At 40.1% G+C, this 25380-nt stretch overlaps 1 protein-coding gene across 33 annotated transcripts in view; it reads right to left on the bottom strand.

Annotated features, from left to right (window-relative positions):
* Positions 1-25380, bottom strand: part of ATXN1 (ataxin 1) — a 399379-nt gene that overhangs the window by 184003 nt on the left and 189996 nt on the right. For all 33 annotated transcript variants that reach the window (XM_072924142.1, XM_072924143.1, XM_072924144.1 and 30 more), the window contains one exon: positions 8022-8144. The gene's annotated coding sequence lies outside the window, so the exon portion shown is untranslated. The remainder of the gene's footprint in view (positions 1-8021; positions 8145-25380) is intronic.

The raw sequence follows: 25380 nt of genomic DNA, 5'->3' as shown, positions 1-25380 counted from the left end.
AATACATTAAATACATAACCCTTGGTTTTCGAACTGAGGCAAAGACAGAAGGATCCTACAGTTCAACAAGTGCTTTAAGCTGGTCCAAGTCTCCCATATCACCGATAATTTCTTCTGTCAGGCTACTTCCCTGTGAACAGCTGATAAAACACAGAAATAATTAAGCAAAAACTCATCACAACGTAATGAAGCAACATGATAGTGAGATCATCATGCTTCTGAAGATGCAACATCTCTGTATCAGACATCTCCTGCCTGTTGCTGTGGATTTTTCAATAAAGCTCACGTAATATTACAAAAATGCATAGAAACATAGAATGATTTTTGTCATCTGACACAACTCTATTTTGTTCTGGACTTTCAAGAAATCACAGTTCAAGCATACAGACATTCTTTGGAGAGCTGCCCTCAATGCTAAAAATGGCAATGGAATTGCACAAGGCAGGGGGGAGGGGAGGGAAGAAAATTCCAAGAAAACTTTGACTCATCCATTGTAATTTCTCAGGTTTTTGGAGCAGAGAATCGAATGCCGTCAAGCTAAAATTGATAGAGCTATTTTCTGATCTCTAAGTGATGTCAATACTTCACAAATCCACAAGCGCTGGGAAAATTTTTCTCTGCAAAATTCTAAGAATTACTCTTAAAATTTGTTGGGTTGGGGGGGGACCCCAGAACTAAAAGAGGTACTTGAAATTAAACTCCTACGCAGGTATGGTTTTGAATACTCAGAGTATTAGGCTTCACAGCTTTTTGCTGTCTGTGACTCAGACTTGCTGCCACAGGTGTCAAGTGATCAGGGACTTAACTAGAGCTCTGCAGAAACCTGCTGCTTTGTGAATATTTTTTAACTATATGTTAAAAAAATCACCCTCAAAGATAGACAAAAAGCAAGCTTTTCCACTCGGTACAGACCTGAATCTTTCCAGTCACCAGATTTTACTGTCCTGTCATCTTTCACCTAGAAAAGCAGATTTTTCCAGTTTTCCGTTATTTAATTCTTAAGATTTCAGAACCACATCATGTCCACCAGGGTTTTCAGAACAACACAATGTCAACCAAATCTAACAGGCAAAACAGCTTCAATAAAGTTCTGAGAATAACACATCTACTCTGGCACGCCAACACACTATTTTTAATTGAAGCTCATTAAAGATGTAATAGAAGGAAAATTATATTCACTTCCAGCACTGTTCCATCAATGCAGTGAGATAATCATGCTGCTGTACCATACATAAAGCAATATTTATGAGTAGTGGTTTAGGTAATTTAATGGAAAGGCAGAAAGCAATGATTCATTCCTTGTTCTATCTGTTGCTGAAAAATGACTTTTGCCAATTGCAGGGCCCAAGCAGGCATACAGAGAGATTGGTTTCAAATGTTAGTAAAACTGAGACCTGGAAAATGAAAAGAGACAAGTCAGTTGAAATGCCGAACAAAAGGAAAAAAATCTGGATTACAGATGAGAATTACTTTACAGAGCAGCATACAAATGCAGGCCTCTGAAGTAATTTAAACCAAATGCAGATTGAGACTGAAGTCATTTAGTGAGTCAGCACAGTAATAGGACACTAAAATTACATGTGTGAAAAGTGCAATCCTTTTTGTATAGCACACTCTATTCCAAATTTACTCGAAAACAAATTCATTGTATCCTTTGTGTTGTACCTTCTTCATTTCCTTTGGACTCAACCTCTACCTTCCAGAAAGAAACAAATTTTGTGCTGGCTGACTAGTTGTGAGCTCTGATGTCTAGGACTTGAATTTCCCTTTCACAAAAGTTTCATCTCCAGACCATGACCACATTAATAAACAATCATTGGCATGAACACTACTTATCCTCTTCCAAGTTATGATTACTTTCCTCTGAATTTTATTTTTTTTTAAATTACAGTTAAAACCAAAGCTGCAGAGAATCATTAAAGGATCTGCCTCCCAGATTCTGCCATCCCAGAAGTTTCAATCACCTACAGCTTGGTACAGATGGGGACTTCAGTGCTAAATATGCCCACCATCAGTCAAAGAAAGGTTTTGCTTTCTATCTGCCTCAAATATGTTTTAAAACCATAATGGTTTTTAAACTTAAAAAGCAATCTTCATCTCATTCTTGCCTCATACTTTCAAAAAAATGTAATTCTGTGAAAGCCACAACAATTGCTTTTTTAACAGAGACTGCTGCTCTCTGAAGTGCTTTCTCAGATAGAATTGTATGGACATATGTGGGTAGAAATGAATACTCCAAAAACATACACAATAGATAACAAGTAGCATCTAGAAACAACAAAAAGAAACAAAACAAAACAAAAAAAAAAGTACTCCAAATGCAGCCCAAATTGGAATGAATGCCTACAGTAGCAACAGCACAGGAAGAGCAAAATGTTATTGTACATTACTGGCCCGCAGCCCATAATTACAAAAAATACTGCAGTATTCCACAGTAACAGCGTAAAATATTATCATTTCAAACAAGCAGCTGCAGCAGCCTGCCCACAGCAGTCACATTGCAGAAAGCCAGGGGAGGACTCCAAAGGACTCCCAGCTGCAGAGGGGGAGTGGGCCACAGGGTTGGTGAACCCTTGGGATGCCTTCTCCTGACACCCACAGCTCTATCAGGGCACAAAGAATCACTGCTCACCAGGCAAAATGCTTCCACATGGGCTCCAGCTGTTGAGCCCTCCAGCAGAAGGGAATCATGTTGCTCACTCTACACTCTCCACTCTCCCTCTTGCTGTAGTGTGCCTTCTGCCAAATTTTCATTTTCACATTGTCTTGGATTAAATAAAATCTCCCCCAACCCAGCTCCCCTGCACTAACGCCTGTTTTACCCAGCTCCCTGTAACATCCAGCCAACAGGTTTTAACAGTGGCCTAGCCAGGGGCTCTCAAAACAGAGACCGGCATATACTGCCATTATGATGGCTTCCATCCACCTCCCAGACAGTGAGCAGCTGTTCCACTACAGGTGAGCAAAAGGGGAGACAACACGCATGTTGACTGCTGTACCCAAGGATGGCCAGCACCACCACAGCAAACAAAAAAAACATAAAAACAAGAGGTAAGTTTATCTGCTCAGTGGCATGCACTGCATACTAATGAATAGCCCTAAGTTATCATTTGTAGGAATAACACCTACCACATTTGGGTTCTGCATGAATCATAAATAAAGACCATCTAAGAAGTCACGTTTTCTGCAAACTTAATGCACTTGCAGAACAAGCAAGCAGAGGAAAAGCAAAACAGAAACTCAAACTAATGCACTACCCCTGTTTCAGCTGAGATGGAGTTAATTTTCTTCCTAGTAGCTTGTAAGTTTTGTGGGTTTTGGATTTAGCATGAGAATAACATTAATAACTCATGTTTAGTAGCTCCATAGTCAAAGACTTATCCTAAGTCAAGGACTTTCCATTTTCCCACATTGTGCCAGCAAGGAGGTACACAAGAAGCTGGGAGGGAGCATGACCAGGACAGCTGGCCCAAACTGGCCAAAGGGATATTCCATACAATAGAGCATTCTTCTCCATCTGTCAGCTGGAGGAGCTGTCCAGGAGGGATTGATGGCTGCTCAGGGACAGGCTGGTTATCAGTCAGTAGGTGGTGAGCAACTGTGCTGTGTATCACTTCTCTTCCTTGGGTTTTATTTCTCTTTCTCTTCTGGTCGCCTCTCTTTTCATTACATCATCATTACCACTACTATTTTTATTATTGTTGCTGTTGTTATATAATTATAACTGTTCTTATCTCACTGCACTTTTTTCCCAATTCTCTTACCCATCCCACTGTGGGGGTACAGGGAGTGAGTGGCTGCATAGTACTTGGTTGTCATCTGGGGTCAAGCCATGACACTCATGCTCCCTATACAGCCTGCAAATAGTAGATTCTCCAGACAAAACTGCAAAGCCTGAGCTTTGTCTCAGCTACCAATGCTGTCTCAGGTATTTGGCCACTCCCCACTGTCCAACCAGCCTGAAGTTAAGTTTGAAATACACAACACTGTTGGTATACCTCTTAGAGATACTCAAATCATGATGAAAACTGTTTCTCATGCAGCCAACTAGAGATACGATGTTTTCAGGAAGAAGCAAACTGCCATGCCTAAATACTTCCCAGGACCCCTGCACTTCTCATTCTTCCCACACCAGATTTTCTCTGTCAAATACAAAGGAGACTATAGTGTATATATGTGCAATACATATGCAATAAACTGCAATAATATATGCACTATATTGAAATATCGCATTTTTGTATCCTCATAAGCAGTTAATTGGATGAAGGATTCAAAGTCCCACAGGGAGTACTGCAAATACACATTAAGTCTCTGGGTGCTGGATTTTACTCTCTGACGTATGTAACAGATGTGTAAAGTAATACATAACCAGATGCCTCTCTAGTCCATGCACAGCTAGAGACTGAAAAGCCCTAAAATGCTGTGTCCAAGGGCAAAAGAAAAGGGAGAGAATAAAACCAGAACCATATATCTAGCAAGAAAAAAAAAATTTGGGCCTTATGGATTTCTTGTCTACAATGCTGAATTTTTTCATGTCTGTAATTCAGCTATGGTATCTCAAGAGAGGACTATTCAGGAGGTGGGAGTCCAGCTACTGTGATCTGATTTGCTCTGTGCCAGGGTGATAAACCATTTCTTGATGCCCTTGAAATTTCAGGATCCTACTTCCAAAGCCTCTACTGTGATTTCAAAGACCTCCATCCAGAAGCGCAGCCTAACTCCTTAGAAGAAAAAAATACTCAGAAAAAAGAAGCATATGGCTGTATAACAGACACCACCACAGAGGCCTTTCTCCTTTCCCTGAGTTGGTGTGTCCTGGCCACAGTGGCTAGGAGAAAATAGCTTCTGTGCTTTTGCAATAACCTTCTAAGGCAGAGGAGAATGGTGGGTCGGAAAAAGTCAAAAACTTGTTTAAAAGCTTCAGTTTAAAATTTCTGGCTACTCCCATTTAATGAAGTAACTTAAAACCACTCTCTGCTAGAAACTGTGTGAACCACTGACTTCAGATCTGGATCCTGCCTTTTGCAAAGCTGCTGGTGGGCTTGGATCCAAGGTTTTGGTTCAAGCTCTTAGGTACTCCATACTGAAATTACTTATACCATACGCCCTTTATAATAAATAGCCTCACAGTAAGGAAGGACAGGATCAGCGCAGTTCATTTTTACATCACTTTTGAAAGTTTAGAGAAAGCACTGGAAACATTACAGCTTTTGAATATTTTGCCTTATGTGGTTTACAGGCAGCATAGTGAATGGCTGTGCAAGCTTCACCCATTTTCCTGGGACATGCAGTGTGACAGTGTGAGACCCAGGCAGTGCCCACCAGAGCCGAGCAGAAGGGGCATGGTGGCACCGGCACGACCATGTCTCGCCACAGTGCTGCCCTGCACTGTGCCACTGCACTCTCCTGCCCTCCTGCAGTGAAGGTCTCCGTTCTCTGTCCCCTCCGCCTCCTCTTTACAAAGGCTCACACACACATACTGAAACAAAAGAACAATTCCATTATGTGCCTGGCAGCCTGTGCACTTTCCTTTTGATTCACAATAGCGGCACCCCATTGAAAAGATCCATATACGGGGGTGGGGGAAAAAAATCGTAGGGTCTCTAGCAAGCACCTATATTATCAAAGCCTCATTTCCACTTAACACAAGTTGCTTTGGGATCTAATGCAGCTGATTTGAGGGGAAAATACAAACAAACAAAGTCTTCTTCCATTAGCCAGGGCAGGGGGTGGGGAAATCGAACCAGTGCCATCTTTATTGAAGAGCTCCACAAAACTAATGGTTCAGGAGAGCTGAGGAGCATGGTCAGGGGACAATTTGTGACTGATCACTGCCATGTGAACATGGCATGCTGACAGCTGAACGAAGAGCAAAACAAAAAAGGCATGTGTTTAATCTGGGCAGGCTCAGTCCCCTGTGCTCACTCCCAGTGAAAAATACAAAGCAGGAGAGAGTCAGTCTCTCTGCCTGCTCAGCTCAGCACCCACATAACTCCCTGGCATATACCACAGGACCTTCTCCGTGCACAAAAATGGGGGCATTATTTCTTCACATGCTGAAAAAATTAAGAAAGGAGAAGGACAGTGGGACAATTTAATATATCCTAAAATTGAGCTTTTGGCATAAAAGAGGTTCCCTCCAGTATGCTGACAATGAGCTCCTGCACTCTGATACAAAGAAAGATAAAAACAACCTCAACGATTTTCTGAGTGTAACATAGAGCTGATAAAATTATAAAGGCCACACTGATGCTACAAAATATCTTTTCCTGAACTTCAACGTGAGTTTCCTCAGAGAACAACAAGAAGGCAATTGTGAAAGGAAAATCATGTGCCTTATCCTGGCCTGACATCAATGAAAAGGAGGCATCAATAAAAGCATTTTGATTTATGCTCCACAGAACCAAGAAGGAATGCTTGCCTCCAAGAGAGTAGGATGGACAGAAAGCAAAGGTGGGCTGAGGATGATCACACAATGGAGCACTTCTCTCTCACTGGCTTGGCCAAGACTGTCACCTGCACCTGAAACAGGGCTTGCCCCAGAGAGCAAGGCATTTCCCAACCTCAGCCTTCAAACAGGTTTGAATTAATACCTCATTTCACAACTACAAAAATTGCCTCAGACTCCTGCTGAAAGAGTTCTGTATTCCTGTTTGGGCTTATAGTCCCTAGTGCAAGATCTGCGCATAAAAAGGAGTTGGCTACACTGATTTGAAACTGACCTGTTCAGAAAAATCAGTACAAATACCTACAGGACCACTACAATTTCCCAAGCAATGGCTCCTGCCCACTGACCAGAAAGGAAATATTTAGCTCCCTGCAGTGGGCCTGTTGATTTCAAAAGAGTCTTAATAGCTCTGTTCCTACAAAGCAAATACAGAGCAATCGCCAGGGTTCAGCTATGCTCTCCTCTCTTCTGAAATCTGGAAAGCAACGTACATCTGCAAATGCCACTTGCCAAAAGGTTTTGATTCTCTGCACATTTGTGGGAACATATACTCTGTTTCTTCCAGGTGGTATGTGTCCTTTTGATTCTGCAGATTCCTTGCAGCAGTTTTGTCTCTTTCAGCACAATTGTGCAGCAGAAGAGAGTAAATAACTTAAAATTTTTATTTAAGAAAGATGCTGGTGTTTTTTAGTGTTCATTTATGCAACATTTTCATTGGTTAAAAGTTTTACAACTGTAGCATTTTCTCCTTACTAGATTCAGGTTAAATTCTTTTCTAATGAGAAATGAAAACAAAACAAAAAACCAAAAACAAACAAACAAAGAAAGAAGACTACAGGGAAAAGGTGAGCTTCTCCTTGTGCCTCGTCATTGCCTTTATTAAAAAAATTAACTCTGACAACAGAATTCAGCCTCAGTCAGGGAGATTTTAGTTCAGTTGCTATTCAAATATCCAAGTGCAATTTGCAACTCTAGTTATGAAAGGGGACATTATTTTCTCTGTACATTTAACTCCATTTGTTGAAAGGCACACTGATGAAGCAATTAAGGCAGATGTATTGTTAAAGCTTTGCTAAGAAGTTTGGTATTTCAATGAGGTGTTTAAACATAAAAATGAGAACAATGTATTTAATATAAAATATAAAAATATCACTTAAGGATGCTGCAAAATCAGATTACTCATGACATTATCACCAACAGTAAGAGATCAGTATATGCATTTTTCTGGCTGTGTGTTGTATGTTTTTCAATAGCTTTCTTCAATAGTTCCCATATGATATAGTTTCCAAACTAGGAAATACTTAGGCTTATGCCTAACTTTCAGGGAGAATAGCCTCATTGATTTAAACAGGGTTCAACCCTTATAAATGTCAGAATGATTGCCAGTTTGTGGGACTGGAACTCATGGGGCCCATTTTCAAAAAGATAAGCACATTACATACTTTTGCTGCTGTTTCTGGGCTTGCCATTACAGTTCTTTCCCTCTACAACAACAATATCATGACACTCTGAGGTAAATAATGGTTAATTCAATTAGAGACTAACTGTAACTTAAGACCCTCCAATCACTTACCTCAAATCAAGAGTGTTTCAAGATGCAATTGTTACTCTCCTTTTGTCCCCCCTCTCACAGGAGATGTTGCAGACGTTTTTTTCTGGTATTCTGCATTAAAACTCTTTCCCTGCGCTCCAGGATCTTAAACAAAAACAAAAAAAGAAACACTCAGAATGAAAATGTCATTTCAAGCAACTGGTGGGTGGCTCAGGGGAAATCCCTGACCTTTTTTGAATGTATGTTTCATTATCTAAAGCAAGTGTGGTAACTTCCTCCAGCAGCAGCTCTTCTGTGAGCTGTACTTTAAAAAAAAAAAATTTAAAAAGACCCAAGTGAACCACAAAAAAAAAAAAAAAAAACAACACTGGTTTAGACCACTCAAAAACATGGCATTTTAAAAAACCATAAGATAGCACACTACAAAGTATTCATTTAAAGTACTGTCCAGGATATACCAGACTCCACAAATTTATGATGGCCAAAAATGGAAGAAAACCCAGGACACAAATCAGAAGAAAAATCCTTATGTAAAGTATTAAACTGCTACACAGTTTTATTACTGCTATCACGTTATTATCACTAATAAAACATATACAGCCCCCTCTCTCAGTCTTCACTGAGTTCCTGTAGTATTTCTGTAGTAGCAGCGTGGGGGAAGTAGTAGCCGTGCTGGAGAAGCAATGCAGCATTAGCACTACAAAACCCAGCCCAGCTGTCGAGGGAGGAAGGAAGGGAGGAGGAGCAACAAAGTAGATGAGTTAAGAGTAACTGGCAGGTCTCTAATACAATCAATCTTGACATTCTCTACCATCACCAAAAAAGGTCTGAAGGGTTTTGAATTTTCAGTAAGTGCGGCTACCAAGAACAGCTTCTTACCACCCCCTGCTCCACCCTCCTCCCTCTCCAGTACCTGCAGCAAGCCTTGGCCGAGGGCCAGCTGAGTACGTAAGACTCCAAACCAGGCTCTGTCAGCAGGAAAACACTGCCAGCCAGTGCAGAGTTCACGTTCCCTCTGAAAGCATGGTCTTGTATTTGCATGGCCTCTCTGGATTACAAGCATCCCAGCTATTTCTCTATGAACAATTTTTAGGACCAACAACCAGATTAATTTTTGCTCTGTAAAAAGCCTGAAAGGAACTATTCCCAGGATTACACCTGTGCCTACTCCCACTGAAGCCAACAAATTTACACAACATGACAACGAGAGGATTTGACCTTGTGTGCATGTAAGCCAGGACACTTCGATTTTCTTCCTTGGCTAGAACCGATGGAATAATCTGAATAACTTCCCCCTTGCTTTTAATTAAGAAATTAAGAAAATATCCACAGCCTTCTGTGCTTTATATACCTCAAAAAAGACAACTTTTCCAAAAGTGTTCAAAAATTCAAAAAGTACACCTTTCTACACCACAGCATATTCCCCCACACACCCTGGAGGAAAACAACCCAAAACTTGAAGCAGTCCACAACACACAAATAAGGGGAACCTTGACATCTGTACGAAGGTTATGCCTATGTCACCACTCTCCAAAGCTGCTTATTGTACAAACACTCTGCTTAAATTAGCCTGGACCCCTATTCCACCGTGCTTATTCAGGCTGACGTGGTGCTGCCTCTCCCTTCAAGGAGCCTGCTCTCACTCAACACCAGTCAAGCCTGCAACAGCCAAACCTACCATTTGCAGGAAGCGGACAAAGCCCTCTAAATCTGTGACACACATCCAGAGAAGGCTGCAAGTTCAAAGTGAAATGAGGACAGTCTGTCCATGACTCATGCCACCTAGAAACCATTCTTAATTTAAGAAAAAGTGTTAAAGGGATTATCTTACAGAGTGTCACCCTGCCAAATCAAGTAGGTTCTGCCTCTCATTTTTTTCCTGAACTCAAATACAAGATGGCCAAAGATCAAAATCAGCATAAAATCCTCCTGTTCTCACTTTATATACTTACATTTTTAATGCTCTATTTAAAAAGTCAAATAAAACCGTTTAATGGACAGATTCTCAGCTATCCTCTAGGCTTTTCTTCATGACCTATGGGCAAATACTGTGTGACACTTCCTGAAAGGCTGAAATAGCTCTGAATGACACTTGAGCTTCTATAGTACAACTACAGCATGAGTGTTTGGCTCCTAATGCACACTGTCACTTAACCCAAAATTTCCCCTGCCCCTGCCTCTATAAAAAACATAAGAGCATCACCCCATCTCAGAGGGCTGATGGAAGTAACACAACACCCATGCTGATTTAGTAGACAATCTGGAAACAAGGAGAAAATTATAGAAAGTTACAGATCTCTTAACTCAGGCTGAAACTTCACATATGCAGAAAAAGACCCTGCAAACCAAAATAAGGAGTGAGTCATCAGCCTGTCCCTCTGAAACCGTTTTGCTGGCTAGTCATTTCACCAGTACAACTCTCTTCTCCAGGCTGCTCCCAGCAAGCGTGGGGGACACTGAATGGATTCACTGTATTCACACACCAGCTTTACAGCTGCTGAAAAAAGGCCTATTGTAGGCCTACATTTCACTATCTCGAGTAGCATACATAAAGTTGCTGTACAGCTTCCATTACCCATCTGATCCTTACAGAAACAGAAGCAACAAATCAGGGTTTGTCAAAAGAAAAATGATTTAACTGCGATGGAGGGAATAGTCTGGTTAAAAAAAAAAAAAAACCACAAAAAAAAAAAAAACCACCAGAAGTAACAATTCATGTATCAGAGGATAGAGGATAAAACACTAAAAATTCAGCATAACAAAAATACTTTAAACTCATTCTGCCCTCCTTTTTTTTGTTACAACATAATATCTGTGAGTCAAATTCAAATTTCACGATCAGAAAGGAGCATCAGGCCTGCCATACATATGTGATCTTCCTGCAGTCATGAGGTGCACATGGTTTGCACCTCCATGCATTTGTAATATTTTCTCAGTAACTGAAACAGTATCAAAACCAACAGTGAACTCTTAAAAACAGAATTGTTGGGTCACACTTTACAAAGATTTACTCAATAGCCAGATAACCCTGGACTTTGCAAAACATGTGAGTAGATCTGACAGCCACTATGTAGTGTCTATGGAGTTAGGGAAAAAGGACAATCCTCAATTAGGCACATTCCTCCCAGCATTCGACTACTCCACTCTCCCCCTTCTGGAGAAATGAATGCAGCTTCAAATAAATTAAAGGAATATTTTGTCAGCTCATTCACTCTTCACATTGCAATAAATGAGGTGGTACTTGGCTTCTCTAGCTCCCAGCAGAGGCAGGTCTGAAGTACAAATCCTTCTTCCTCCTCTCACACACAGCATTAACCCTGCCAGCTGCAGACACCGAATTCAGCCAGGGCTATCCAACAGCCTATCCCAGCGTGCACTACTAGTAACCCCCAAGAATTAAATTATGGTTGATCAGCACACATCTCCTCAAAATACAGCACGCCTCAAAACACAGCACTTCCCACAAAATCAATGAGATTGCACAAAAGTTATAGGATCAATTTCCCTGGCTTCAGAGCCACAGGAACACAACAGGCGCTGTGCTGCTCTGCACTCAAAGGCAGAAATATTTTGCTTTTCAGTGAGAGCTGAGACAGGCACTACCCCTTGCTTTGCCAGCTTGGGACTTAAAGAAAATACCAAGAGAGTAGCAGCCTGATAAAATACCAGCAGTAGGACACCTCTTTTCCCCTAGTCTTCCTTCATTTCACAATGGGGTCTCTCTCAAAAGGCTGATGGACCTGAATGGGCTGAGATGATTTTCCATTCTAGGTAAACTGCACGTTCGCTATGTTAGCATGACTTGACTGTGATCAAAACTGATGAAAAACCACAGCAATGGAAACAAAGACTCGAGTAAAGACAGAAATTAAACCTCAAGACAAGCTACAGAGAAAGACTCCTCTCTTATTTCTGGATTTGGGCAGGCTTGCCTACCTCCAAGCCTGGGGGGCAGACAGGACTGCCAGCCTCCCTTGCCATCCCCAGGGCAAGCAGTTCTGGGGTGGGCCTGGGCAAAAGTAGTACCATTGCACATGACAGGACAGAGCCAAGGCCAGTTGAGAACAGTGGATTGCTAAAATATGATCTCATTTTGGAATGAGCTATGAGGGATGAAGAATTGACAGTACCAGGCTCTATGCACACCTCTGGCCATGGGGACAGGAACTCTTCCCCCCAAATTTCACAGGAATGGACCTACTGCTCTCCCTTGCCTCTGTTAAGGGTCTGACAGGCTCAGGCACATGTTCCTACCTGCTATTTACTCCTTTTCTTGCCTTCTGCTCATAAGCACACACACACACACACAGCTGAAGTGACTTTATTGCATGATTTTTGGACTAGAACTACCAGCCCACGCTCACTGCCCCCATGCCTTGACGCCACCTGTTTATCATTACAAGGTGACACAGAGCCATGCTCTCCCCCACTTACCCTGAGGCGTGTCATGTCTTTCCAAGTCATAAAGCCCCAGTCTCATCAGTTGCTGACCTCAGGCTCTCCCTGGCACCCTAAGTGCCTCCTTTATCCCAGCATGAAGGTCTGACAGAGACAGACTGCATCACAAGTCAGTGGCTTCATCCCTTGGCAGCGACCTTGCCATTTGACTGCCTGTGCTCAAAGGCACAGCCCTCCTTGGCTCACAACCTCTGAAAACAAGGAATGCCAGTGGATGCAGAGCTGAATACTCTCCTCCCACTCTTTCACTGACCAAGCTGCTCTGAACAGTAACATACATCCTCCTGTAAAAGTTCAGCGTGTTGCCCACAAAAAGAAGCAGGCAAGTGTGTCTCTGCTAAAGAGCATGTATGGTTTAGAAAGAGATGTTAAGAAAATGAAATATGGTGTGATATTCAATGTGCAGATACATTCTGGGTCCTTCAAAGGAAGGGCTCTAGAAGAACAATAGAAATTCCATGTTGTTTGGAACAGATGGGCCTCTTTTTTTTTTTTTTCTATTGCCTTCTGCTTTACTTACTCATCTCACCTACCTTCTAGCTATATGAGGTTGTTTTTTTGGGATCTAGTTGCTTGCTGCTATATAGAAGGATCTGAACAATCAATATTCCTTATACAATCATGTATCGCAAGTGACAGAGAGTACAGGAGACATTCAGGACATTTCAGAAGAAACCTGAGATGACCTTTGTTGCAGGAAACTTTGAAGGCCTTACCATAAGCTGTTTTTAGAATAGAAATTTGACTAAGCCACAAGCAGCTCAGCATCACTGTGGTTTGGTCTTACTTTTTGAGAGTAGGACTATGCCAGCAGCTAAAATCTTCCAGGCAGAAGAAGAAATGTTGTCACCTGCCTGAATTCAGTGAGTTGGTTGGCTACAAAGATTGGTTGGTTTTTATGTAGTCAAACCTACTCTTTTAATCAAGAAGAGATGGGAAACCGAGAAAGACAAAACTTTTCTGTAAGTCTACTTTCAAACTTGTCTTATGTAAAAAAAGCCCTGAAACACTGTATTCCTACTTCTGTCACCTCTACTTCTTCCTTTCCTTCAGCACAAGCCATAACATGAGCATTTCAGCAAATACCAGGTCTGGCTGTATGCTCCCTGTGCTGCCAGCTGTCAGATCCAGAAAGCAGGACTGTCACATCTGCCAGACCGGCTCTCACACCCACTGTCTCAAATAACATCATGTATTTTCCAAGTCATGCTAGCAATAGTATGACATTACACATTCCCTTCCCTGCCTCAGGACACACACCAAAAAGAGGCTGTACACCTTTAAATTAAGGATGCCCAGCCAGTGTCTTCAGATGGCCAAGAGCCTCAGCTGAGTGCAGCGTCTGGCTGAGCACTCTGTGACTGAAGGTTACAAGCACTGTCCCCACGTGAGCACATGCTCACATTAGCAGGTCAAGTACCAGCCACTAGACACGGGTTAAGCATCTAATGTGCACTTGGCATAGTATAAGCTCCTTAAAGAAGATACAATCCATTCAGTAGAAGATTTCTTCTTTTTAACTTCTCAAAACAGCCTTCCTTCTCAGAAGCCTACTCACATCAACCTTCCCCTTTCAGTAATAATTACAAAGAAAAGGGAAGAAAGAACAAAAAGAAAGAAAAATTATTAAACCTGTTTCACTAACTGGCACAACTATACACGATCAGATTACTGAAACATGCCTTTCTTTCCATGCCTTCATCCCACTACATCCCTATAGGGCAAAGCTACCTTCTGCTTTTGTTAAATCAGGCAGGCAGCTTTTGAAATAAGTCTCCAGGTAACCCATCCTGCCTGGGCTTTCAGTTGTACTGTGGGGTGGTCCTGTAACCCATGAACAAATTCCTCTTGGCAGTAATTAACTAGAAGCATCATGTTCCCCAGAGAGAGCACCCAGCAGCAGCAGACAGCTCAGAAGTAAAAGCAACCCCAAAACATGCCTGGTGCAAACCTCATCATCCCAGCACAGTTCTCACACATACTCTCTCCAGTCAGTCCACACTACTTTTTAATGTAGGCACAATCATAAAATTAAAATATTCTGCCGTCATTCATCTTTATACCACCAAATAAAAAGCTGATATTATTATATTATATTCTAATATTGCAACAGTATAATACTGACAAGCAGCAAGAACATCTTGAAGTGAACAATGTAAAGAATACATCAAAGTAGTTTTGGCTACAATAGCTAACCTAATTTCTGCAGTTTTACAGTGAGCTCTTCTGCTTTTTTAATTATCTTCTCTTTGTCCTACACCAAAATAGCAAGAAAACAGTTACAGAAGGGAAAAAGTAAAACAAACTGGATAAAAAGACCAAAAAAAGTACTACCTTTAAGCTCCATGAAAGATAGTACTACTACCATTAAACCCCTGAAACAATAAACATTAGGCATAATAATAAAAAATTAGGCATTAGTTGTAAAAATTGCCAGCAGAAAATTTTAGGCAGTAGTGGTTTTTTAATATATTGTCATCTGAGCTTATGTCAAATGTCCTCTGGTTTTTGTCCTCACAGTAGATCTATTGTTCTCTTTGAAAATGTCATTAAATAGACCCTCAAAATCTTAACACTTATCATAACTAATTCAAATAATAAGACAGTCATCACATCTTTTTTCACAGCACAAAAGGCCAAGAATTCTATGACATGATATCTAGCTTTACTTTTTGCCACTCATTAAAGAATATCTGCTGAGTCTGTGGAGGTTTCCAGGCCAGTGGCTAAAAATCACCTGTACACAATCCTCCATACTTGCTTCTTTTCCTCCTAAGTTCTTTGTCCCAAGCAGTAGCAACCACATAACACTCTAGAATTTCACTAGAAGCTGCTAAAAAATACCTTTCATAGGTATAGAAGTGATAGAAACTTCCTTGTGTTCCAGGCGCAGGAAACCAACCAAACCTCACTGATCCATCTGTTCAACTTTTGTTAAACTGTTCTGGACCTGGCAGCAGATTTGTGAGCAAGAGTGACATTGACCACCATGCTGAGAACCTGGCTGAGGCCAGGTGAAATGCTCTCCTAGTATTCAAATCCCTTTTGAAAGCTTCTCTCTTCCTTCACACGCCTTCTATGCAGGAGACAACTCCGAGGTCACTGCAAGCAGGAAACCCAAGTGCAGAGGAAGTGTGTGTAAAATCCACAGTCTCAACTTCACCACCACTGTCCATTTTCATGAATGAAAAAGGCAAAGTCAGTATGGGAAGCTGGGCACTGTCACAACTGCTACCATGCTGTTTGTCCTTTCCCTCCAAAGTAATGCGAATCTGTGTTAGTTTCCTGCAAAGGTAATTGGTTTTATGTATTAAACTAGCCAGGAACATGGTTTCTAATATGGTTAATTTTTAATAGCGCAGCTTTGGGCCTAACTCCTTGTCCTGCATTTTCAAGAGCTGTCTGAGCAAGTCTGGGACCTTTCATAAGCGATCTCTGTGTTTAAACTGCATTCCCTGGTAACTCTATGCATGGGACAGAAAAAATGGGTTGAGCTCTAACCTCTCAGCTTGGCTGCACAGACCAGCATCATGTTCCATCTGTCACATAGCCCTGGTCACATCACCTTGTCCATCTGAACTGGGTTCCATTTGACTAATACAGAATATGTGAAATGAGTGAAGGTGCTGCCAGTTTAGAGTAAGGTGAACACCTAAAATCTGACATTTACCAATATAGCATGGGTAAAGTAAAAGGATGTTAAAAGACCAAGCAGTCCCATACACAGTGGAGTCCATGAAGGCTGGTTCCTGTGGCTTTGCCTCCACATGATCCCATGCACAGTGAGATGCACGCTCTGAGCAAAGCTAATCCTGAGCAATGGCTTATCCCATTGCACTCTCACATTTCTGGTAACACAGGCGAGCCTTTCCTCCAGAAAGGTCACCTGTTTCTGTCGTTGTGCGACACCCAAGTCTTTGTTCCACAAAACTGTTCAGAGTTCAATCTGCCTGTTAAACTTAGCTGGAGTTGGCCAGTGGACTCCAACCTTACTGCAGAGACTCGAGAAGATAGGAAGATAGTGTATTCTACAAGGAAAACAAACTAAAATATTCATCTTGGCCTGAGAAAAATGATGTTGAACTGGTAAGAAAGATAAACCAATGGATCTGATGTTAAAATTCAGAACTGTAGTGCCAGTTCTTAACATTCATCAGTAACAAAATAAAGCACCATCTTGCCCAGGGAGATTTATTTTACTTAGGCTGGTTTGAAACACAGCTTTACTTGTACTTACTGTGAACTGCATTCTGTTTATGAATAATATTAGGTCTATCTTCTGGGAAATTAAATTGTAATATGTCCTCTGTTCCATTTCTTTAACACACTCCATTTACTACTGTAACTTATTTGTGATTTACCAAATTCCAATTACAGAAAGTAGGACAACATTTTGTTCCTATGCAAGACAGGAAAGGTACAGATAACAGATTTAAATCTGCTTCAAATGACAGAGGACAAGTAGATGTCTGGGGTTTTTGAGGAGAGGTGAGATAATGAAAGGGTTTTTCCCCTGGAGGATCAAAACAAACTATTTTTCCTTTACATTATTCATAAGACAGATACCATTAGAAACAAAGTTAAGTTTATGGAACAGTCACAATGTTGCATATAGCTACATATGTCTTATTAATTTTGGTGAACAGAATTTGTAACCAGAAAAATTATCTAGAGCCTAATTTATTTTTGATATTGTACCTCTTTACATACATATACATGTACTAATGTGGGCTGCAGCGCTGTCTAATCTCTCCAGCATTTATTCATACCTAAGACAGAACTGCTTTCAACCTGCATATATTTGTCATGACAAAGCACTCAACAGTTTCATTTTCTGGAACCAGCCTGTGTCAATGTTGACATTATACTGTCTTTTCCAACAATTCCTTGACTTTACACGGAGAGTTTCTCCTTGGTGTAAATGGCTAGTAACTGTAGATCGCTATACCACCACATAACTTTCCTGTCACCACTGTCCTGGAGAAAATGAAAGTAGCCCTTCAGCCAGTCTGTGCAGGATGAACAATATTTGCAAGGAAACCAACTGTGCAACTTTCTTTCAAACAGGCTGAAACAGACAACAACCTGCTTTCAGTAGCTAGTATATTACTAAAAAAATAGACAATGATCATTATATAATTGCTTTAAAATAAGTTTCAAAAGCTACAAACACACCTCTTTGTACTAGTCCCCGACTCTTATGCTAAAATACACATGCCTCAACATATAGGTATATATTGAAATGCATTCTACACTAGATTAATCAATTTAAGGCTCAAAAAAATTAAAGAGATTTTGAAGGTCAGCAAAGACGATTATGCTCCTTTAGGTTTATAATAATCATATGACAGGACATAAAACCTGAGGTTAGAATCCCCCCAGAGTGAGAAACAACCCTTCATTTAATGCAAGTGAGTAGCATCAAGCTCAGAAATTTGCTCTGTAGTATTTTCAGAAAGACATCTAAACTCTGCAGAAATATTTCATCCACCTGTGAATGTACTACTTTCCTAGTCCATTTCACAGTTATTACTGGGATCTTCTTTTTATTATTAAAAACAAACCACTACTCATTGTGAAAGAGTGAACTGTTCCCCCTGTTCTCCCAAATTCCAGTGAGTGTGATTGCCACCAAGCACTGACACATTTGTATAAGAGAAAAATGTTTCATTAAAAAAAGTCCTTCACTCTAACTCAGTTTATTTTCAGGAGTGCTTTCCACATATGTTTAAAAGTTACTTAAATTGGTATCTGCTATTTCAAATTTATGCCTTTGAAAAATAACAGCAGCTGATCAGCACACAAAACCATGACATTCTCTTTTTTTGCATCTTTTTGGAGCACTGAAGATTGGTATGCATAAACAAATAGAAATGGAATCCCTCCACATCCCATCGACATTATGAGCCACTCATTAGAAGTGGGGAAAGACTTATAATTTGGGGTTTTTCCTACATTATAAGATTTTGCAGCAAACTCTCCAGAATAAGCCAAGGAGGCTCTTTCAGGTCCCAAAATATTTATGTGCTTAACTTCAGGGGCTCTGGAAGCGAGCAGAACTACTCAGATTTACAAGTTAAAACACCCACCCAGCCAGAACTGTAATCCAAGCCAGTCAGTAGTACCACTGTCAAATGCCTGGAGGAGCTGAATTTGTTCCCTCTGTCCCACAGCTTTCGCTTTCTTTTTATTTCCAGAAGCAAGATGAAAGATAAAAGGGCCTTCTGCTATTTGTACTAATCACCTGTTAGTCACAGTAGTCTGAAAGGCAAACTGACACATCCACTAATTTTTACTGTTTCCAGTATTTACAGTATTATTTCTCCAGGACTGTGAAGCAGCTGCCAGTGATTACTAGAATTTGGCATGTAGAAGCTCATGTATATGAAAAAAACACGATCAAACAATATGCAGCTCATTAAAGAAAGTTCGTAACTATTCCCTGCCCTAATACTTTGTTTTTATCTCCTGAAAATATTTACCACACCACCTGATTAGCCTGAGCTGCTTATGTATTTTGAAAATACAAATTATGCCATCAGTCATTCATGGTATGACAGTAAACGTGCAATTATACAACTCAGCAAGCTCCCGCAGTGCACCAAGGCAGGCACAACCCAGCCCTGAGTGCCAGCACAGCACAACCAGACTACCCAACCTTTATTGATCTTAAACAAAAACTTGGGCAATAAAACAGCCCACACTCTAAGAACAAATCTTGGACTGGCTCTAACACATTCACCAGAGTGATCAGAGCCATGTCTTTCCAGTCTGTATCTGCAGGCAAGGTGAGAGGGAAGCACTTGCAGAGAAAGGAGTGACTGCAAACTTTCCTAGATGTGTAACAAATCTACTTTAATATTAATTTCTCGGAGTTGGACTTCTGTGCCAAGAAGTTAATGGACCACAATCCTATGTCAAAACCCATTGTCATTCCTTCTTCTCTCTCTCCTCCAATTTTCTTTTGTCCTTTTATGGTCCTCTATGTTAGGATTCAGTCCTTCACATATATGCAGAACAGTACATCCAAGGTGTCACCCTTGGCTTGCAGGAGTAGGATCCAACTCTTTTGGACTGTGACAGCTCAATAGAATTTGCCCTATGACCACCAGGACTAACAGGTAGCTTAAGAACCTTGGAAAATCTACCCTTCAGCTTTTACTTTGGTCCCCCTTTCTATCTCTCCTATTACACTTAAAGCCCCTCCCTACACAAAACTGGTAATAATATTTACAGCGAGCTAGAAGGCAGAAAAGTAAGAAATTACAGTGTATGTATAAAATTAATGCTGCTGTACTTATTTCCAGTCTCATGTCTCTATCATAGCACAATTAAAACTCCCCAATGCTAAACAGCTGGTTTCCTCTCTGTTGATGTGATATAATATCTTGACTCACACAATACTGGATTCACCCAAGGCTGCAACTCATTCAGAAAGCTAGCACAAATGCCGAGTCCCATTTAAAATCCAAATGAGGTTTTAAAAGATCAGCCTACATCTACATAAACCTCACTCCTGCAGAACTGGGATCATCATCTGAGCAGGACTTTCCACCCTCAGAAGTCCCAGCCAGTGGTCAGTATGACTGGCATGATACAGGTAGCTGCAGAGGACTGCTCTCTGCATCTCCTTGTGATGTAGAAAGGAAGAAGCGATTAGTCCCGCACAGATCTGCACAGCACCAGAGATCTATTTATACAGCTCTAGCAGGCTGAAACTCTGCACAGAAATTGCAGCCATCTCTTCAGCTTTCAAACTGAAGAGGGGTGGATGTCTCTAATTCTGATTCCCATGGTGTTCCCTGCAAAAATGACAATCATTTTAATTTTGCGTGGGGTAGAGCTGCTGGCATGTTTCGCACGTCTTTCCCTACAGCAGCTTCAAGATTCTTACACCTCAAGGATTATCAGCTTTGTCACTGAGTATTAGATTCCACATCTGCGATTTGTAATATGGCCACCCTAATAAAATTGAGGGTAACACTTCCCCACTAAGTTCAGTAGTCATTGCAGCTTTCTTTCTTGTTTTTTGTTGGTTTTTTTTTTTTTTTTTGCATATGACAATAATAAAACAATCAAAAAAAGGTAATTTAGAGTCATACTATACCCAACTGTCATTTGTAAGACTCTACTGTATCATTAGTCAGAGCTTCTGGTGACAATATAACCCACAGGGCTGAAACTTGAGTGGTTTATACATGTCATCAAAGCCTTAACAGATAAAAATGCCACCTCAGAAAGTGGGAGTATTTAATTTTTTATAATACTTTTGTACTAGTATAAAGTATTCACTTCATTTAAATCAGTGACTTCTTATCTTAAGGTATTTGTATCTGTTTGTTCTTTTACAAATATCTAATTCTTTTTTTCAGATCTAATAGTGCTGAGTACTTGGAAGACAACTTCCCAGGGTTTACTAATTAGAATTCCTACAAACCTTTGGGGGTTCGGTTTGGCTAGGGGTTTTGGGTTGGGGGGAGTGGGGGTTATACTGTGTTAGATTTTGTTGTTTGTTTTGCTGGGGTTTTCTTCCTCCCCTCCAAACCAGGACAGAGCATTGCAAATGCAAAATTCTAATCACCTTCCCCAGATATCAAAGTCTTTTCATGAAGTGGTAATTAGTTATGTTACTTGGTAACAGCTGTATGGCGTAGTGGCTGCTACTAGGTTTGTACAAATATATGTCCACAGACTAGAAAACAAAACCAGAAAAATTCTCAGCTAATGTAGAAAGGCTAAATTCCAATGAAAACTAGCTGTGAAGGAATGCTGTGACTCAAACTCATCACAGCCATAGCTGTGGACATCACAACAATTTACATAGTACTGATTATTACATATCAGAACTTGATTACTGACTTTCCTGAAAATGCTCATAAAAATGGAATATTATAAGAACATTAAAACATTTTTTAAAAGTCATTGAAAATAAATATGGACAAAACAGTTAATTTTATCAGAGTTTTCCATTAGCTCATGTTGCTCCACTGCAGTTTCAATGTATTCATGGACACAGGCATATGCATACACACATACACACACAAGATTTGGGGAAGTGGAGGAAAAGGATGAAAATTGGTTTTATGAACAATCAAAGAAGTAGAAATCAAGGAACAGACTCAGCAGACCAATGATTGATTTCCATTATCTTCAGTAGAGCTTGACTACAGCTGAAGTACTTTGATGAACAAGGGTCCCCAAAACACAGTGCTCCTCAACCTGGTTATCTGTCCATGGCTTTATGTGAAACAAAACACTTGAAAGTAACTAAAGGTATGGAAATGCTTAGTTTTAGCAAATGAAAGCCTTGTAGGAATTTTATTAGTTAGGAAAAAACCCATAGTGGTTTCCTAAATTTTCATCACCTCTAGCAGCTTTTGAATAATGCAGTGGTCTTTCTGGCAGCTTCATAAAACCGTATGTAATCTGCACAAGAAGTTCTACAATGTCTCAGCACTACCTGGGGACTTGGAGCAGTAGGATAGCCTTGCAACACAAGCAGAGATTAATCATTTTCTAATGCACAGTAATAAATAATTTATCCCCCATAGTACATAAATTAAAGCTGTAATTTCATCCCAGTTCTGTGATGACATCAGAAGCCCAAGATGGAATTTCAGCCTTGTTATGACCAGTCAGGATACACATTATTCCTAAAATTATCATCTGAGAGTTTATAATGAACTAAGGAGTTCTGAAGGCATTACCAAAAAGAGAAGGATATGTAATTGCAAGCAGAAAATAAAAATATTAAGTCATATATTGTTTGCAGAACTTGCTAAAGTAAGCAGTAAATCTCATCCCTCAAAAGCCCACTCAGCGTATTTATAGCAAGGCAAGCAAAGATCATTACTACTATCAAAAATCTGAAAGTTGTTCTAGTACCACCGGGCAATGCCTCCACCACAGCAAACAGTAAGAAACTACATGCTGAAGTTCAGGTTTTATGTTACCGAATCCTTAAAATGCTGAATATATGTCCTCCTACAACCATACACAGCATTTCACTCAGAAGTCAAACAGGTATTGTAAAGGTGCACAACAGGCATAAAATATCACGATAAAGTCACAGTATATCTCAAATCCACACTCCTATCTGACAAGGAAGCTACTGAGCAAAACAAAATACTCATGATGAGAAGTTGTATCCTTCTGATGAAAATGTATGTATATATATATATGTGCACATACACACACAGTTTATACAGTGTAAAGAATCTCAAAAATTTTCAATAGTAACATAGTCCTAATATTTCTCCTGCAGATAATTTCAAGAAATCTTATGAAGACTCAAAAGACATTTTACAAGTCTAACAACAAGCATTTTAATACAAATAAGGTTTGAAGTATGAAGACCAAGAGCCAAAATAACCATCTATATAGAGTTAACTGTTATATTCACCCTGACTTTTGCTACCAATTCCCATGGTTTTTAGTAAATCCCACAAGCTTTCAAGGATATCTGGAGCCAGCTTTCTATCAGAGACAAGAAGAAAATAACTTTCTGACCGTCTTACACAAACAAGGCATGAAATTTCACAGGATCATTCACGGCCTGGAGTGGTTCCACATTCTGAACTTCTTTGCATGGTATTATTCACAGATTTATTTTATTCACCCTCCATCCCACTACATTCTTGATAATGTGAGACTCATAAATCACGCTCACTGTCTCTTGCTCTCTCTCCCCACCCCATTTCACTTACGTTTGTAGCTCAGAGAGCTGTAAAAAAAAAAAAAAAAAGAAAAAAAAAAAAAGAAAAAGAGGGGATTATGAAAAAAGTCAAATGATTCAAGTTGATTCTTAAAAGCTGAAAATGTTTAAGCTTAGAGTAACAGTTTTTGAATATCTTATGCTTCCCCACAAGTCACTGTATTATTTGTTCCTTCCAACTCTTCCTCTTCCCACTTCCTATTTCTATAATGGTAAAGTGTTCAAAACTGAATACCTGAACTTATATTTTCTACACTCATATTTGAGCACCTTAACTGCAATGTTCTCATATTCAAGGTGCCACTCACCCAGAGAAGCCTACTAATTTTTCAGTTCTCTTTTAATCTCTCCAATAACCAGCAAAATTTTTAATCTGCATATAAATATTTACATGCCTACATCTGCATTTAAGGACATATTTTTCACAGACTTATTTTCTCCCTTTCTGCCTTGCCTATTCACACAAACCAAAAAATGTACCAAAAATCATGAGAAAAGGACAAGGAAAACAAGACAATTGTCTAAAGCTCCTTGCCTCCATGCTTTCTCCACAAGAAGCATATCATCACCTCTAAATAGCAACCTGAAACCTACTCAAGAGACTTACGTAAGTCATGAGTCAAGAACTAAGGCAGTGAGTGTCAAAACATTCAAAGACACAGTACCCTCTGCTCCTAGTAGTAAAGCAGTAACTGCTGGGAATATGCAAAGATGATCATTGCACTGGAGGAAAATAGCAGTAAAAACTTGTCAGAATCACGGAATGGCTTGGGTTGGAAGGGACATTTAAAGAGCTATTCCAAACCCTCCCCTGCCACGTGCAGAGACATCTTCCCTGGATTATGTTGCTGAAAGCCAACCACTCAAAAATCAGCCACACAAACTAAGCTACAGGCTTCAGCAACAGTACTACACTGCTAGAAACCCTTTGACCTGGTATGATCTTGGAGGCTTATTATGTCTCAAAGAACAATATAAGCTCCCACAAAAGTGTTAACATAGTGCCCAATGCATGCCTCCACCTGCCTTTTACTGGAGACTCAGACAGAGGGACAGTTTTCTATACAATCTCTTAAATAGTAGGCAATGTTGCTCGTGAACTATTGCTCACAGGGAATGGCAATCCAACACAGAGACTAAAAGGTGACCCTGTAAATAAATGTCAGCTGTAAAATCAAATACCTCTCCTGAACAAACACTGCTATATTGACAGTGTAAACAAAATACAGGGAAGAGAAACAATTTCCCAATGAAAAAGAAAGGAAAAAAGCCTAGAGAGAACGTGGGAGGGAAGGGCACATGGCAAACTTAGGTCACTGTAACTCCAACTGATACAGGCTCTTCCCATTCTCATCACCATACCCCATCTGTGCCTCAGTATAAACGGAAGGGTTACCTATCATGTTCTCTTTCTTCATGCAAATATCATTTTCCCTTTCATGTATTCTGAGGACTATGTAACTCATAAATTCAGAAATTAATATAAAATTATGCTTTTATAATAGATACCACATTAATTTACATTCTTACGGCACCAGTCATATAAACACATACAATAACTGTTGCTCAGAATGCTTTTCTCCTATCTAGAAATTATCTTACACTTGCAGTCTAAGGGCATTTATAAAAAAAACCTGTAAAATCTGAGCACTAGCCTATTAATTGGTCTTCTTTCCCTCATTGTTAGATAAACACACAACACAAGACATGTGGCCAAGGATTCAGAAGCAGTGAAAATTTCAGTGCTTGCAACCCAGGGAGAAAAGCAGGACTGCAAAACTGTGTAGTTGCAAGAAGAAAGAAGTACAATTGAAAGAGTCTATTTCTGACACAGCACATCTCAGAAGAAACACCGGCACCTGTCACAATTAACTGAGTGGTGGACTTCCCTACTGACACAGTACCCAGAGATGTAGATTTTTCATCACAAAGAATTTCAATTTGCCTTCTGGAAAAAGGAAGAAGAAGAAGGATTGAAGGGTTTTTTCACAATGTTTTAAAATTATGTAACTCCGCTAACTGAAGAAGACTCATTACCATTAACTTACTGCATTGTTGCAATACAGGCATTAAGAATTCAAAAGCAGAAGCTCTTGCTGCTTATCCAAATATTGGTGCTGATTTGTTCCTGACAAAATATAGGACAAAAGAATATACTGCTAATGCATACTGCGTTAATTATTCTGCGGTGCCATATAGTAACCCTGA

Source organism: Taeniopygia guttata, chromosome 2 (genome assembly GCF_048771995.1).
Source record: "Taeniopygia guttata chromosome 2, bTaeGut7.mat, whole genome shotgun sequence".
NCBI lineage: Eukaryota > Metazoa > Chordata > Aves > Passeriformes > Estrildidae > Taeniopygia > Taeniopygia guttata.
This window is presented reverse-complemented; position numbering and strand designations above follow the sequence as displayed.